The 18,557-nt window shown below is 44.0% G+C and overlaps 1 non-coding gene across 1 annotated transcript; it reads left to right on the forward strand.

Annotated features, from left to right (window-relative positions):
- The first annotated feature begins 18,010 nt into the window (after window positions 1-18,010).
- Window positions 18,011-18,115, forward strand: LOC112713504 (small nucleolar RNA R71). The gene has a single exon (XR_003158476.1). It is a non-coding gene; the product is annotated as a small nucleolar RNA R71 (small nucleolar RNA).
- Window positions 18,116-18,557: the final 442 nt, after the last annotated feature.

Below are 18,557 nucleotides of genomic sequence, written 5' to 3' on the forward strand. Positions count from 1 at the left end.
TTCCCATATGCTTAAATAAAAGAGATTTGTTTGAATTGAAAAGTGAAATATCCAATGTTGCATAAGTAAGAATGGAAGTTAGTGGTGGTATATGTGTTTGATTAAATGCATAACTCATGAAATAATTTTTGCATAATATCATTCTCATTCAAGTGTGAGTTAGCTTGCTGTTGTAAAGATTCTTATCAATAAAGAAAAAGCCCTTGGTAACGAAAACAGAAAGAAAAGGAAGAAGAAAAAGCCAAAATGGCAAGAAAAACAAAGAATAAAGGTTGGACACCAATAGCTTGGACCCTAGGACATATGCCTGTGGTGTTCTTGTACTAAGATATGCTTGGATGAGTAAATTCTAAGGGGTATTTTAAAACCCGGTCACTTAAATCAACTGATTTGGGATGGCCAATTGAAAGTCCACAATAAAGAGCAACTTAGATACAGAACATTTAGTTATCCAAAGAGATGCTGGGCATCAATGATCCTAGGAAGAATTAGTGAGCCATGTGTCTGTGGTGGAAAGATGTTAAGTAAAAAAAAAATAAAAAAAAATAAAGCCAAAGGCTACTACTGCAACATTAGACACCAAACCTCTAAAGGAATAATAAGCTTGTTAAGCATTATAAGCCAAGAAAAGTTAGCAAGGGATTAATTAAAAAGTGAGTCTTCTAACAGCAAGTTTAGCAAGCCTTTGAGGAAAGATGTATATTATGTAACAGCAACAATAAGTGAGTTATCATTGTCTGCATAAAGACTCCATAAATCAAGTTCTGCTATATGCCTAATAAGGATATGTGTTCTTTTCTTGTTCATATCATTTACTCTTAGTTTTGATGCTTGCTTGGGGACAAGCAAGATTTAAGTTTGGTGTTGTGATGACAAGTCATCATATACCCATTTTTCAAGCTAATTTCACTTGTTTTATTAGTCTTTATACACTTTCTTGCATCCTAAGTGTTCATACCCTGACCGAGCTCCCCAAACTCGGACAAGATCATAGAAGGCCCGACCTCGTCCCAAAGGCCCACGCCTGAGGTCGGACCTCGGACAAATAGGCTAAGAAGGCCCATCAAAAGGAACAAAGCCCAAAACCTAAAGGCCGAAGAGGCTTGGGAAAGGCGGTTCCGCAAAGATAGAGATAAAACTCCCAAAAAGATAAGATAAGATAAGAATATCTTATCCAGGGAAGATCACGACCAACTACTATAAATACACTGGAGCACCCAGGTATAACTCATACTCTAATTCTACTAAATATCTGCTTGAACCCATGCTAACTTAAGCATCGGAGTGTCATTGCAGGTACAACCACCAGCCACTCGGCACATCAAGCTCGGGTCACAGAACCCCCACCTCGGGTCTTACCAAGACGACCGAGCTACACGTTTCAGGTAACCCCCGGAACATTGGCGCCGTTGCCGGGGAACCTGGAAGTCATCCCCTTACCATGGCGGACGACCCTCCCAACAATAACCACGCTACATCAGAACAAGAAGAGGAAGTTGACACCGGCGAACGACCGGATAGCTCTCTGTCACCACGCACTCCAGGGGGAAACAAACAGAATCACCCAAAGACATCACTCCTAAACAAAGATCCACCAAATCCCGATAAGGGAAAGAACTCGGAAATTCTAGAAGCAGTTCGGGCACAGCAAAACCGGCTGAAACAACTCGAAGAGGACATAAAAAAGCAGAAGGAAACTGAACAAGATCTGAGAAGGGAGGCTCGCAAGCGCAGAGAATTAGAAGAAAAACTGCGGAAAATAGAGGCCAACCTGAAAGACCGGACGGAACGCGGCACCACCCCCGAAAACAATCATGATCCCTTCACACAAGAGATCATGAAGGAAAAGGTACCGCGAAACTTCAAACCACCAGATATGGATCTTTACGACGGCACCACCGATCCAAGTCACCACCTCAGCAACTTCAGAAGCAGAATGTACCTAGTCGACGCCTCCGACGCGATTCGGTGCAAAGCCTTCCCCACCACTCTCACCAAATCAGCCATGAAGTGGTTCGACAACCTGCCACCAGGATCAATCTCCAGCTTTGAGGACCTAACCAAAAAATTCCTAACAAGGTTCTCTATTCAAAAGGACAAGGCAAAACATGCCCCCAGTCTACTCGGGATCAAACAAGGCAACCAAGAAACTCTCCGAGAATACATGGAGCGATTCAACAAAGCCTGCCTGGACATACAACACTTGCCCACAGAAGCGGCCATCATGGGACTGGCAAACGGCCTAAAAGAAGGACCATTTAGCCAATCCCTATCCAAACGATACCCGACCTCCCTATACGAGGTGCAGGAGCGAGCAGAAAAATATATTAACATGGAGGAAATCTCCCGGCTAAAAGACTCTTCTAGGAGGGAATCAACCTGCCCGCTCCGAGATCGAGATCGGGAACAGAAAAAGAAAGAAGAATCCAACTCGGACAAGCCACGGAAGTACCACAGCTACACCCCCCTCCGAGTCTCCCTGGTAGACGTCTACAGAGAAGTGTGCCACACCGAAAAAATCCCACCACCTCGACCTCTAAAACACAAAAGAGCGGGAAGAGATCGGTCTGAATATTGTGAATATCACAAACTCTACGGCCATCCTACTAACGACTGCCACGACCTAAAGAATGTTATAGAAAAGCTGGCTAGAGAAGGAAAACTCGACAGATACATAGCAGAAAAAGGAGAAGAGACCAGGAAGAGAAGGCGAGGAGATAACGAATATCGGGCCGAACAAGCCCCGCGAACCCCTGAAAGGCACATACACATGATAAACGGAGGTTTCGCAGGTGGAGGGACATCCAAATCCTCACGAAAAAGACACCTCAAAGAAGTCTACCATGCCCGAGAAGACAGCCCCTTGCCCGAGTTACCTACTATCTCATTTACCCGAGAAGATGCTCAAGGAATAATACCCGGGCACGACGATCCAATGGTAATCACCATCATCCTAGCAAATGCCAACTTACATCGGACCCTGATTGACCAGGGAAGCTCAGCAGATATCCTGTTCAAAACAGCCTTCGACAAACTCGGACTCGAAGAAAAAGAACTAAAGGCCTATCCCACCGACCTATTCGGACTAGGAGATGCCCCGATCCGTCCCTTAGGATACATCTCGTTACACACTACCTTCGGAAAGGGCGAGCAAACTAAAACATTAAACATCGACTACATTGTAGTCAACGTCACTTCAGCATACAATGCCCTCATCGGACGACCAACCCTAAACAGACTGGCGGCTATAGTCTCGACCCCACACCTCTGTATGAAGTTCCCTACCGCAAAGGGGATCGCTACCCTAAGAGGCGACCAAAAACTAGCACGGCGATGCTACAACGAAAGTCTGAGCCTAAAGGGGAAAGAGGTCAACACAATAGAACTCGGGCGAGTTCAAGCCCGAGAAGATCTTCGGCAGGGAGAAACCGAAAAAATCCAAATCGGGAACACACCTGAAAAAATAACAAACATAGGAGCAAACCTCAAAACAGGCCTAAAGGAGGAACTCATAACCCTCTTAAGGGAGAATTCCGACCTCTTCGCCTGGAAAGCCTCCGACATGCCAGGCATAAGCCCCGACCTAATGTGCCATAAGCTATCAGTGTACCCGGGATCCCGACCTGTCCAACAAAGACGCAGGAAGCTCGGGCCCGAACGCATGCAAGCAATAGAAGAACAAGTACAAGCACTACTAGATGCAGGGTTCATTAAGGAAGTAAAATACCCCCTATGGCTCGCAAACGTGGTCCTGGTAAAAAAGCCCAATGGAAAATGGAGGATGTGCGTCGACTACACGGATCTCAACAAAGCCTGCCCCAAAGATCCATATCCACTACCAAATATCGATGCCTTAGTAGACGCAGCCTCAGGCTACAGATATCTCTCCTTCATGGATGCATACTCAGGATACAATCAAATCCCGATGTACGGACCCGACCAAGAAAAGACCTCGTTCATAACCCCAAGGGCAAACTACTGCTACGTAGTAATGCCCTTCGGGCTGAAGAACGCAGGAGCAACCTACCAGAGGCTAATGAATAAAGTGTTCTCAGAGCACATCGGACTACAGCTAGAGGTGTACGTCGACGACATGCTGGTAAAGACACAAGAAGACAGAAACCTGGTGGCCGACCTCACCAGTGTCTTCGACACCCTTAGGAAACACAACATGAGACTCAACCCGACAAAGTGCACCTTCGCCGCAGAAGCCGGAAAATTCTTAGGCTTCATGCTGACTCAAAGAGGCATCGAAGCAAACCCAGATAAATGCCAAGCAATACTCAATATGAAGAGCCCGACGTGTGTCAAAGAAGTACAACAACTGAATGGAAGGCTAGCCACCCTATCAAGATTCTTGGCAGGATCAGCGATAAAATCACTACCTCTCTACTCACTCCTAAAGAAAGGGAAACCCTTCGCGTGGACCCCGGAGTGCGAAAAAGCCTTCCAAAAATTCAAGGAATTCCTCGGGCAACCACCAATCCTAACCCGACCTTTAAAAGGGGAAGAGCTCGTATTATACCTCTCGGTCGGACATCGGGCAGTTGCCTCAGCGTTAATACGGGAAAATGACCAAGGACAACACCCCATATACTTTGTAAGCAAGGCACTACAAGGGGCCGAATTAAACTATCAGAAAATAGAAAAATTCGCCTACGCCCTAGTGTTCACAGCTCGGAGGCTCCGTCCCTACTTTCAAGCCCACACCATCAAGGTCCGGACAAACCAACCCATGAGACACATCTTACAAAAAACAGACATGGCAGGACGAATCCTACAATGGGCGGTGGAACTGTCCGAGTTCGACATCCACTATGAAGCCCGAACCGCCATAAAATCCCAGTATTTAGCCGACTTCATCGCAGAATACACTGAGACCCCGGGAACCCCACTCTCATGGAACCTGTATGTCGACGGGTCCTCAAACAAAACAGGAAGCGGAGCCGGGGTTATACTCGAAAGCGACCAAGGAACGCGGAATGAACTATCCCTAAAATTCGAGTTCCAGGCTTCGAACAACCAAGCCGAATATGAGGCCCTACTAGCAGGTCTAAAGCTAGCCGAAGAGGTCGGAGCCTAGAGAATCACGATCTTCAGCGACTCCCAGGTCATCACATCACAAGTAAACGGAAGTTACCAGGCCAAAGACCCGACTATGAAAAAATACCTGGACCAAACACAGGCACAGTTACGCCACTTCCCAGAAGTACAAATCCAGCACATACCTCGGGAGCAAAATGCCCGGGCTGACGCCCTCTCAAAACTTGCTAGCACCAAGCCCGGAGGCAACAATAGAAGTCTCCTCCAAGAAACCTTACAATCTCCCTCCGTGTTAAGAGAGGAAGAAATACTAAATATATCCGACCAACAACAAGGATGGATGACCCCCATACTCAACTACCTGAAGTCGGGAACTCTCCCCGCCGAAAGAAGAGAAGCTAAAAGGCTTACAAAGGACGCCCAGAATTATACATTAATCCACGACGTATTATACAGAAGAGGATTCTCAAACCCCCTCCTTAGGTGCGTTCCGACCTCAGAAACAAAGAGCGTCCTCGAAGAAGTTCACGAAGGCATGTGTGGGAACCATCTCGGAGCTCGGGCACTATCCAAAAAAATAGTCAGAGCCGGGTTCTACTGGCCGACCTTACAAAGAGACGCAGCGGAGTTTGTGAAAATATGCCCCCCTGCCAAAAACACGCCAATTTTCACAAGGCACCGCCCGAAGACCTTATCAGCATCACTGCGCCGTGGCCCTTCGCAAGATGGGGACTCGACCTACTCGGCCCATTTCCACAAGGACCGGGGCAAGTCAAATACCTCATTGTAGGGGTCGACTACTTCACAAAGTGGATCGAAGCCGAACCCTTAGCCACTATTACGGCTCAGAAAAGCCGTAAATTCCTATATAAAAACATTGTCACGAGGTTCGGAGTCCCCTACTCCATCACAACAGACAATGGAACACAGTTCACGGACACAAGTTTTCAGAACTTGGTGGCCGAACTAAAAATCAAACAGCAATTCACATCGGTCGAGCACCCACAAGCCAACGGACAAGCAGAGGCTGCAAATAAAGTCATCTTGGCCGAGTTAAAAAGAAGACTCCAAGAAGCCAAAGGGGCATGGGCCGAAAGAACTCCCCCAGGTACTATGGGCATATCGGACAACCCCGCACTCTACAACGGGAGAATCCCCATTCCGACTAGCTTAAGGGATGGAGGCAATGATTCCTATCGAAATAGATGAAGGGTCGCCCAGAGTCATCTTCTACAACGAAGGAGGCAACCCTCAGGCACAAAGGGAAGAACTCGATCTCCTCCCCGAAGTCCGAGAAAGAGCCCGAATCCGAGAAGAAGCCTTAAAACGGCGAACGGCCCTCAGATACAATCAAAAGGTAATAAAGCGAAGTTTCTCCATTCACGACCTGATTCTAATCCGAAATGACATCGGAACACAAAGGTCGGGAGAAGGAAAGCTAGCCGCAAACTGGAAAGGGCCCTACAAGGTAACAGAAGTCTTAGGGACAGGCTACTACAAAATATCCGACCTAGAAGGCAATGAACTGCCCAGAGCCTGGCACGCCTGTAATCTAAGACGGTACTACAGCTAGAAAAACTTAACCCGAGGTGTACTCTTTTTCCCCACAAGGGTTTTTTAATGAGACACCCGGTTAAGTAGGATACCCGACCTAAAGGGTAAACACTTTGTAAACATTCTTTTTTTTTTAATACTAATCAAATTTCTCTATTTTCTCCTCCTCATGATGAAGCAAATCCTAGAAAGTACCCCACCAAGGCGCATTAATTTATGCTCGGCAAAACGCAAAAAATCATTTGCCAAGAGACCATACGAGGTCGGCAAAGATAAAGCGACGAGGTTCAAATTAATGTGAGAAGTTATAAAGTAACTCTGAAATGGCTTGAAAGGCCAAATAAAAAGAGGTTACAAAAATAACTTAAAAAGGCCGACCAAACGACGAAGTCGGACCCAACAAAGGGAAAGTTATAAAGTAACTCTAAAATGGCTCGAAAAGCCAAATAAAAAGAGATTACAGAAATAACTCAAAAGAACCGACCAACGACAAGGTCGGACCTAACAAAAAGGAGTTACTCAAGCACCCGATATCCGAGAAAAAGCTCGGACCCAAGAAAGAAGCCTTAAAACAGCAAGAACCAAGATTTCGAAAAACGCTTACTAAAAAGTTGCTTTACAAAAGCAACTAAAAAGTACAAAGCGAAAGAACGAAATCAAGGGAAGTTTCAAAACGCTGGCTAAAAAGTTGTTACCCAAAAACAACTAAAAAGCACAAAAGCGGAAACATAAAGTCAAAACGCTAGCTAAAAAGTTGTTATCCAAAAACAACTAAAAAGCACAAAAGCGGAAGCATAAGTTTCAAAACGCTGGCTAAAAAGTTGTTACCCAAAAACAACTAAAAAGCACAAAAGCGGAAACATAAAGTCAAAACGCTAGCTAAAAAGTTGTTATCCAAAAACAACTAAAAAGCACAAAAGCGGAAGCATAAAGTCAAAACGCTAGCTAAAAAGTTGTTATCCAAAAACAACTAAAAAGCACAAAAGCGGAAACAAAAGGTCAAAACGCAAGCACCGCATAATAAAGTTACCACAGGTAGCTAAATAAAGCAAAAGGTGTCCAACAGCGTTCACAGAAAATATCCAACAAAAAGCCCACAGGCCGGGCAAACCACTAAAAAATTTTACAGAGGATCAAGGTCCTTTCCAGACTCCACATCAACAGCAGGCTCCGGGGGAGCCATAGATATCGGGACCGCATCGACAGCGACGTCATCCCGATCTGAAGCCTCCACGCCAGATCTATCCCCGACCAAAGGGGAAGTTGGGTTCTCAACCGGAACTTTGGGATCGGACATCGAGACCTCATCCTCAGTAGGAGCAGGGACAATCTGGCCATCCACAACAACGTTATCCGTACTGAACAAGCTCAGATCTAGGTCGGGAGGAAGAACTCGGACCTGAGCCTTCAAATTCTCGAACATGGCATCCATGCCCTTGGCCACATGACCCTCTAGCTCGTAAAACTTGTCCTGCGCGGATTGCAACTCCTCCCTTGTCTCCACAAGCTCGGTATATAGCTTGGTATAATTCTCCGTGGCCGCCTTCGCCATCTCTTCAGATGTCTTCGCTGCCGCCACAGCCGCGGTAGCTTTAGTCTTCTCTTTCTCCAAGGAGGCCTCCAGCTCAGCAATCCGGGCAGCCTTCAGTTGGCTAATCCGGGCAATGGCGGCATGAAGACTAGCCATCCGGACACAGCTCCGCGCCATATATTGAAAATGATGCTCCATAGACGCGTCATCAGTAGAAATGAAAGTCTGAGGGAGGATGTGCTGCTCAATCCAACCAAGAGCGTCAAAGTCCTTATCATTGAAACTGGCAAGCTCCTGAGAGGTCTTCTGCTTCTTAGGAGGAGGACCCGAGAACGGAGGAGGAGAAGAAGTAGCAGAGGTCGGAGGATCCTGGCTTATAGCTCGAAACTGAGGAGTCGGAATAGTCTTCGACCGAGTCTGAACACCCACGGTAGTCTTCTGCGGAGAAGATCGGGCAGAAGCATCCCCGGCCTCAAGATTTTGGGCAGCCACCGACTTCTTCGTCCGACGAAGAAATTTCATGGAATCCGCCTGAGAAGACATCTCTGCAAGAAATAAAAGGGATTACCACAACAGAAATTCCACCAAAAATAAAGCAAAACACAAATGAAAGGTCGGAATCTCAAAGAGGTCGGGAACTACCTAACTCGGAACGGAGAAGGCTTGGATCTCCCAACATTTTCTTCGTGTCCAAGTGAGGTGCCCGACCCCACAAACTGCTTACCACACCCACAAAAGCCTGCCCCACCTCATCTAGACTCTCAAACGTATACTTAACAGACACTACATTCTCCTGCCAACAAAGAGGAAAAGAGGGCTCCTCACTCTCGTCTAGAAAGAAAGGTCGGACGTCCCCAGTAGCCCGGACCTTGAAATAATAGTTCTTAAAATCGTGAAAAGACTCATCATACAGGGTACAGAACTTCCTCCCCTGGTTAGCCCTAAAAGAGACCCAAGACACCTTCCCCCCACCCGAACCCGGCTTCGTCAACACAAACAAATAGGAAAAAAGAGAAATAGAGGGAGGGACACCCAAAAACTGGCACAAAAGTTGGAACAGCTTTAAAAATGCCCAGGAATTTGGATGGAGCTGCGTAGGGGCAAGGTTACAGGACCACAACACCTCGGACTCCAGGTCGGTAAAAGGAAGTCGGACACCCAGCTTAGAGAAAAAACAATCATAGGCGTAAAAGAAGAGCTTCTCGGAACTGTCTAAAGGCGGGAAGCAAACTCTCTCCTCGAAATCCGGAGCTACTAACTCATAATCCCTCTCAGACTCCCTATCCTCACATATGCTACATTGCCTACGAAACCTAGCCAAATACTCAGAATCTACCACAGAAGGGACTCTTAAAGGAACAGGATCTACCCAACCAAGACCACTCGGAATCTTGGTCGACATTGCTTGAAGAACTTTTCGAGACATAAAAAAATCTTGCCTACAAAGAAGAATACAACAGCAAAAGCAAAAATCACATAAAGGCAAACAGCAAAAGCCCGTTCAGCAAAACGAGAAAACAAAGTTCTTTCAAAATGCAGCCACTCGAAAACAAAATACCAAGAGAAAAGAGCCCCCCCCCACATACAAATAACCAAAGCAATGGCGGCGCCTCTTTTCGGGGCAACCCAGGCATAAAAAGAAAAAGAAACAGAAGCATATGTGCGCAAAGAAAAAGAAGACGAGAACAAGCCTGGAAAGAAAGGAAGAAGACGACGAGCTCCGACGCAAGGAGAACGAAAACGGCGGCGAGGAGGAAACCCCGGAAAAACGCACAGAAAGAATCGGAGAAGAAGAACAAAGAAGGAGCGGCGCTCAGAGGTGGCGAAAACTCAGAAAATGGAAAGGGAACAGAATAAACGAAGAAAATAAGGAAAGGGGCAAATAAATAATGCCTTCACAGAGCCCGAACGGAAATCGAGGAAAAACGGTAACAAGCAATAAATGCTGAAACGGCCATCTTCAAAATTTGAAAAAAAAAACTACTATGCCCGAGCTCAACCTCTCAAAAAAGGACGAACTCGGGCAGGGGCACTGTTCATACCCTGACCGAGCTCCCCAAACTCGGACAAGATCATAGAAGGCCCGACCTCGTCCCAAAGGCCCACGCCTGAGGTCGGACCTCGGACAAATAGGCTAAGAAGGCCCATCAAAAGGAACAAAGCCCAAAACCTAAAGGCCGAAGAGGCCTGGGAAAGGCGGTTCCGCAAAGATAGAGATAAAACTCCCAAAAAGATAAGATAAGATAAGAATATCTTATCCAGGGAAGATCACGACCAACTACTATAAATACACTGGAGCACCCAGGTATAACTCATACTCTAATTCTACTAAATATCTGCTTGAACCCATGCTAACTTAAGCATCGGAGTGTCATTGCAGGTACAACCACCAGCCACTCGGCACATCAAGCTCGGGTCACAGAACCCCCACCTCGGGTCTTACCAAGACGACCGAGCTACACGTTTCAGGTAACCCCCGGAACACTAAGTAAGTGATTTGGAGTGAAAATGCAACTTCTTTAAATCAAGCAACCACCATGAAATTAATGTTAACTCATGAGGTTTAAGCTAATTTTAATTGATTTATAAGCCTTATGAATTTAGTGATACTTGGAGTGGTTGTTTTGGTTTATTTTAGGTGAAGAAAAGAATAAAAGAGAAAAGCGTGGCCTAAGAAAGCGTGACCCAAGGAGAAGGAAGCGTGGTCAAAGGAAGGAAAAGTGTGCCGCATGCAATAGGGGAGGCAAGCATTGCCCTCCACAAGGGCACACTGCCCTCTAGGAGGGCAACATAAGGCACCAAAGCATGAAAGGCAACTCTGCCCTGCCCACTACAAGGGCAGAGCACAAATTTGTGCCTTGGAATCAAGAAGAAGAAAATGTTGCCCTGCCCTCCACAAGGGCAGTATCGGGCTCACCAAGGAAGAAAATCAAAGGAAAAATGCCTATAATGCTTGGTACAAGTCTCGAACGCGGAACAAGAAGGAAGCAAGGAACTAGGCTTCATTATGGTGCCAAGAAAGCCAAGGAAATTAAGTAGCGTGTGTTTCGGCCATGATTCGAACTCGGGACATCAAAGTGAAAACACTGCCCTGCCCTCCGCGAGGGCAGGGCAGCATTTTGTTGTGGCATGAATCTGGCGCACCAAGGCTCAATTCTGGCGCATCACGGCATGATTCTGGCAGCACCAGCACGCACCATCACAATTCTGGCGCACCAACTTTTTCTGCCCTGCCCTCCGCGAGGGCAGGGCAGCATCGTGCGCACCAAGGCACCCCTCTAGCGCACCGCAGCATCATCTGGCAGCACCAGTAGCGCACCACGGCACGTTTCTGGCGCACCAATTTTTTCTGCCCTGCCCTCCGCGAGGGCAGGGCAGCGTTCTGCGCACCAAGACCACACCAGCCCACACCAAGCCGCACTACACATCAATTTTCTGCCCTGCCCTCCACAAGGGCAGGGCAGCCTCCTGGAAGCTATTATTTTGGGCCGAAAATTTAATTAAAAATCCAATTCAATTCATTTCTTCACCAAATCAAAAGCCCATCCAAATCCCAAAATCCAAGAATAGAGAGTGTATAAATAAGAGCTAGTTTGATGTAATGAGGACCTTTTACTTAGCTTTTGAATTTTTGCACTTTCTTTGAGCTTTGAATTTTATTTTTGCACTTTGGAGCTTCTCTTGGTATCTTCACTGAGATTTCAGAGAATTGGGGAGGAGAATTGATCTCTCTTCTTCCTCGCTCTTGCTTGGGCATTTTTAATTTCCTTGTTTTGAGTTTTGGGTGTGAAGAATTGAGGAAATTCTGTCTCAATCTCCATTCAAAATCTCTTTAATTCCTCTTCTGCATAATTGAGTTCAATTTAAGTTCCTTTACTGCTTCTTCTTTATTTTCTTGTCAATTGCTTTGAGAACTTGGATCTAGGAAGGTAATTGAGATCTAGGCCCTGCTACCTAGTCTCTGGAGTCCTGAGATCCTAATTTACTTTTGGTTCTTCTGTGAACCTTTGCTGCAGAATTAATTTCTGTTTCTGTTTGAATTTTAGTTTATTCCAATTCATCTTCTACTTTACTAATTGTTGCAATTTACTTTCTCTTGCTGGAATTCTGAATTCCCAATCCTTAATTCCCCTTTTATATTCAAGCAATTTACATTTCTTGCACTTTAAGTTTCTGCAATTTACATTTCTTGCACTTTAAGTTTCAGTCATTTACTTTCTTGTTCTTTAAGATTCAGCAATTTTACTTTCCTACTCTTTAATTTACTGCAATTTCCCCTTCTCCCTTTATATTCCAAGCAATTTAGTTTCTGTCAAATACAACCCACTCAACCAAAACTTGATTCGCTTGACTAAATCAACCACTAAACTAAAATTGCTCAATCCTTCAATCCCTGTGGGATCGACCTCACTCATGTGAGTTATTATTACTTGATGCGACCCGGTACACTTGCCGGTGAGTTTTGTGTTGGATCGTTTTCCACACATCAGTAACGTGTTTTTGGCGTTCAACTTTGGTTCGTGACGTGTTTCTGGCGTTTGACTCCAGAATGCAGCATGGAACTAGCGTTGAGCGCCAGTTTACGTCATCTAATCATGAATAAAGTATGGACTATTATATATTTCTGGAAACCTCTAGATGTCTACTTTTCAACACCGTTGAGAGCGCGCCATTTAGATTTTTGTAGCTCCAGAAAATCCATTTCGAGTGCAGGGAGGTCAGAATCCAACAGCATCAGTAGTCATTTGTCAGCCTTTTATCAGAGTTTTGCTCAGGTCCCTCAATTTCAGCCAGAAATTACCTGAAATCACAGAAAAACACACAAACTCATAGTAAAGTCCAGAAATGTGAATTTAGCATAAAAACTAATGAAAACATCCATAAAAGTAGCTAGATTATACTAAAAGCTACCTAAAAACAATGCCAAAAAGCGTATAAATTATCCGCTCATCACAACACCAAACTTAAATTGTTGCTTGTCCCCAAGCAACTGAAAATCAATTAGGATAAAAATAAGACAATATACTCTACATTCCAAAATATCAATGAATATTAATTCTAATTAGATGAGCGGGACTTGTAGCTTTTTGCTTCTGAACAGTTTTGGCATCTCACTTTCTCCCTTGAAGTTTAGAATGATTGGCATGTATAGGAACTTACAATTTCAGATAGTGTTATTGATTCTCTTAGTTATGTTTGTTGATTCTTGAACACAACTACATTTTTGAGTCTTTGCTGTGGCCCTAAGCACTTTGTTTTCTAGTATTACCACCAGATACATAAATGCCACAGACACATAGCTGGATGAACCTTTTCAGATTGTGACTCAGCTTTGCTAAAGTCCCCAGTTAGAGGTGTCCAGAGTTCTTAAGCACACTCTTTTTGCTTTGGATCACGACTTTAACCACTCAGTCTCAAGCTTTTCACTTGGACCTGCATTGCCACAAGCACATGGTTAGGGACAGCTTGATTTAGCCGCTTAGGCCTGGACTTTATTTCCTTGGGCCCTCCTATCCATTGATGCTCAAAGCCTTGGATCCTTTTTACCCTTGCCTTTTGGTTTTAAGGGCTATTGGCTTTTTCTGCTTGCTTTTTCTTTTTCTTTCTAAAATTTTTTTCGCCTTTTTTTTTTCACAAGCTTTTGCTTTTTCACTGCTTTTTCTTGCTTCAAGAATCAATGTCATGATTTTTCAGATTATCAATAGCATTTCTCTTTGTTCATCATTCTTTCAAGAGCCAACAATTTTAACATTCATAAACAACAAGATCAAAATTATGCACTGTTCAAGCATTCATTCAGAAAACAAAAAGTATTATCACCACATCAATATAATTAAACTAAATTCAAGGATAATTTTGAAATTTATGTACTTCTTGTTCTTTTGAATTAGAAACATTTTTCATTTAAGAGAGGTAAAGGATTTATGGAATTATTCATAGCCTTAAGACATAGTTACTACATACTAATGATCATGAAGTAGAGACACAAAACATACACACACATAAAGCATAAAAAAACCAAAAAACAGAAAAAAAATAAGAACAAGGATTGAGTCCACCTTAGTGATGGTGGCGCTTTCTTCTTGAAGAACCAATGATGTCCTTGAGCTCTTCTATGCCTCTTCCTTGCCTTTGTTGCTCCTCCCTCATTGCTCTTTGATCTTCTCTAATTTCATGGAGAATGATGGAGTGCTATTGAAGTTCCACCCTTAATTGATCCATATTGTAACTCAAATCTTCTAGAGAAGTGTTGAGTTGTTCCCAATAGTTGTTGGGAGGAAAGTGTATCCCTTGAGGCATCTCCGGGATTTCTTGGTGATGAGCTTCCTCATGCATCTCTTGGGATCCATGAGTGGGCTCTCTTGTTTGCTCTATCCTTTTCTTAGTGATGGGCTTATCCTCCTCAATGGGGATGTCTCCTTCTATGATAACTCCAGCTGAGTAACATAGATGGCAAATAATATGAGGAAAAGCTAGCCTAGCCATGGTAGAGGGCTTTTCGGCTATTTTGTAGAATTCAAGGGAGATGACTTCATGAACTTCTACTTCCTCTTCAATCATGATGCTATGAATCATGATGGCCCGATCCACAATAACTTTGGATCAGTTTCTAGTAGGGATGATGGAGCGTTGGATGAACTCCAACCATCCTCTAGCCACAGGCTTGAGATCCAGTCTTCTTAGTTGATCCGGTTTGCCTTTCGAGTCTCTTTTCCATTGAGCTCCTTCCACACATATGTCCATAAGGACTTGGTCCAACCTTTGGATAAAGTTGACCTTTCCAGTGTAGGGGCGTGCATCTCCTTGCATCATGGGCAAGTTGAATGCCAACCTCACATTTTTCGGACTAAAATCTAAGTATTTCCCCCGAACCATTGTAAGATAATTCTTTGGGTTCGGGTTCATACTTTGATCATGGTTTCTAGTGATCCATATATTGGCATAGAACTCTTGAACCATTAAGATTCCGACTTGTTGAATAGGGTTGGTTAGAACTTCCCAACCTCTTCTTTAGATCTCATGTCGGATCTCTGGATACTCATTTTTCTTGAGCTTGAAAGGGACCTCAGGGATCACCTTCTTCTTAGCCACAACATCATAGAAGTGGTCTTGATGGGCTTTGGAGATGAATCTCTCCATCTCCCATGACTCGGAGGTGGAAGATTTTGTCTTCCCTTTCCCTTTTCTAGAGGTTTCTCCGGCCTTAGGTGCCATTAATGGTTATGGAAAAACAAAAAGCTATGCTTTTACCACACCAAACTTAAAATATTTCTCGCCCTCAAGCAATAGAAGAAAGAATAAATGAAGAAGAAGAAGATATGGAGGAGAGGGAGAGAAGGTTATGTTTCGGCCAAGGTGGAGAAGAGAGGGTTGTGTTATGTGAAAATGAAGAAGAGTGGAGGGGTATTTATAATGGAGGGAGAAGGGTTAAGGTTCGGCCATATTGGGTGGGTTGGGTGGGAAAGTGATTTTGAATTTTGAAGGTAGGTGAGGTTTATGGGGAAGGGTGGATGGATGTGAGTGGTGAAGGTGGGTAATTGGGAAGAGAGATTGAGGTGATTGGTGAAAGGTTTTTGGGGAAGAATGTTTATGGGGAAGAGAGGATGAATGTGAAGAAGAGGATAGAGGGTGAGTTAAGGTAGGTGGGGATTCTGTGGGGTCCACAGATCCTGAGGTGTCAAGAATTTACATCCCTGCACTAATTAGGCATGTAAAACGCCTTTGTATACAATTCTGGCATTTAAACGCCGAATTGATGCTTATCTTGGGCGTTCAACGCCCAACTGCAACATGTTTCTGGCATTGAACGCTAGTTCCATGCTTGTTTCTGGCGTTCAGTGCCAGCTTTCCTCAGGGTATATTCCTGGCGTTCAAACATCAGTATGCTACTTGTTTCTGGCGTTCAACACCAGATCCATGCTCTGTTCGGGCGTTGAACGCCAGCCAGATGCTCCTTGCTGGCGTTTGAACGCCAGTAAGTCCTTCCTTCAGGGTGTGATTTTTCTTCTGCTGTTTTTTTATTCTGTTTTTAATTTTAGTATTTTTTTCGTGACTCCACATGATCATGAACCTAAAAAAACATAAAAGAACAATGAAAATAAAAAAATTTGATAAATAAAAATTGGGTTGCCTCCTAATAAGCGCTTCTTTAATGTCAATAGCTTGACAGTGGGCTCTCATGGAGCCTCACTGGTGATCAGGTCAATGTTTTAGACCCCCAACACCAAACTTAGAGTTTGAATGTGGGGATTCAACACCAAACTTAGAGTTTGGCTGAGGCCTCTCAACACCAAACTTAGAGTTTGATTGTGGGGGCTTTGTTTGACCCTGTACTGAGAGAAGCTTTTCATGATTCCTCTCCATTGTTATAGAAGAACACCTTTGGGTCTTAAACACAAGGTAGTCCCCATTCAATTGAAGGACTAATTCTCCTCTATTAACATCTATTACAGCTCCTGCTGTGGCTAGGAAAGGTCTTCTAAGGATGATGCATTCATCCTCTTCCTTCCTAGTGTCTAAGATTATAAAATCAGCAGGGATGTAAAGGCCTTCAACCTTTACTAACACGTCCTCTACCAATCCATAAGCTTGTCTTACTGACTTGTCTGCCATTTGCAATGAAAATATGGCAGGCTGTACCTCAATGATCCCAGCTTCTCCATTACAGAGAGTGGCATAAGATTTATGCTTGACCCCAGGTCACACAGAGCCTTTTCAAAGGTCATGGTGCCTATGGTATAGGGTATTAAGAATTTGCCAGGATCTTGTCTCTTTTGAGGTAAGGTTTGTTGAACCCATGTATCTAGTTCACTGATGAGCAAGGGAGGTTCACCTTCCCAAGTCTCATTACCAAATAACTTGGCATTCAGCTTCATGATAGCTCCTAGATATTGAGCAACTTGCTCTCAAGTTACATCTTCATACTCTTCAGAGGAAGAATAGTCTTCAGAGCTCATGAATGGCAGAAGGAGGTTTAATGGGATCTCTATGGTCTCTATATGAGCCTCAGATTCCCTTGGGTCCTCAATAGAGAACTCCTTCTTGCTTGAGAGACGTCCCATGAGGTATTCCTCATTGGGATTCGCGTCCTCTCCTTCCTCTCTAGGTTCGGCCATGTTGATTATATCAACGGCCTTGCACTCTCTTTTTGGATTCTCTTTAGTATTGCTTGGGAGAGTACTAGGAGGAGTTTCAGTGATTTTCTTACTCAGCTGGCCCACTTGTGCCTCCAGATTTCTGATGGAGGACCTTGTTTCACTCATAAAACTTAAAGTGGCCTTAGACAGATCAGAGACTAAATTTTCGAAGTTAGAGGTACTCTGTTCATAATTCTCTGTCTGTTGCTGAGAAGATGATGGATAAGGCTTGATATTGCTAAGCCTATTTCTTCCACCATTATTAAAGCCTTGTTGAGGCTTTTGTTGATCATTCCATGAGAAATTTGGATGATTTCTCCATGATGAATTATAGGTGTTTCCATAAGGTTCACCCATGTAATTTACCTCTGCCATTGTAGGGTTCTCAGGATCATAAGCTTCTTCTTCAGAAGATGCCTCTTTAGTACTATTGGATGCATTTTTCCATCCATTTAAACTTTGAGAAATCATGTTGACTTGCTGAGTCAACATTTTGTTCTGTGCCAATATGGCATTCAGAGCATCAATTTCAAGAACTCCCTTCCTTTGAGGCGTCCCATTATTCACGGAATTCCTCTCAGAAGTGTACATGAACTGGTTATTTGCAACCATGTCAATAAGTTCTTGAGCCTCTGCAGGCATTTTCTTTAGGTGAATGGATCCACCTGAAGAATGGTCCAGTGACATCTTAGAGAACTCAGATAGACCATAATAAAATATATCTATCATGGTCCATTCTGAAAACATGTCAGAAGAACATCTTTTGGTCATCTACTTGTATCTTTTCCAAGCTTCATAGAGGGATTCACCATCTTTTTGTTTGAAGGTCTGAAACATCCACTCTAAGCTTGCTCAGCTTTTGAGGAGGAAAGAATTTAGCCAAGAAGGCCATGACCAGCTTATCCCAGGAGTCCAGACTATCTTTAGGTTGAGAGTCCAACCATGCTCTAACTCTGTCTCTTACAGCAAAAGGGAAAAGCATGAGCCTGTAGACTTCAGGATCTACTCCATTAGTCTTAATAGTCTCATAGATCTGCAAAAACTAAGTTAAGAACTGGTAGGGATCTTCTGATGGAAGTCCATGAAATTTGCAGTTATGTTGCATTAGAGCAACTAATTGAGGTTTTAGCTCAAAATTGTTTGCTCCAATGGCAGAAATTGAGATGCTTCTTCCATCAAACTTGGAAGTAGGTGCAGTATAATCACCAAGCATCCTCCTTGCATTATTGTTGTTGGATTCGGCTGCCATCTCCTTCTCTTGATCGAAAATTTCAGCAAGGTTGTCTCTGGAT

This window comes from Arachis hypogaea, chromosome 9, assembly GCF_003086295.3.
Source record: "Arachis hypogaea cultivar Tifrunner chromosome 9, arahy.Tifrunner.gnm2.J5K5, whole genome shotgun sequence".
NCBI classification, from domain to species: domain Eukaryota; kingdom Viridiplantae; phylum Streptophyta; class Magnoliopsida; order Fabales; family Fabaceae; genus Arachis; species Arachis hypogaea.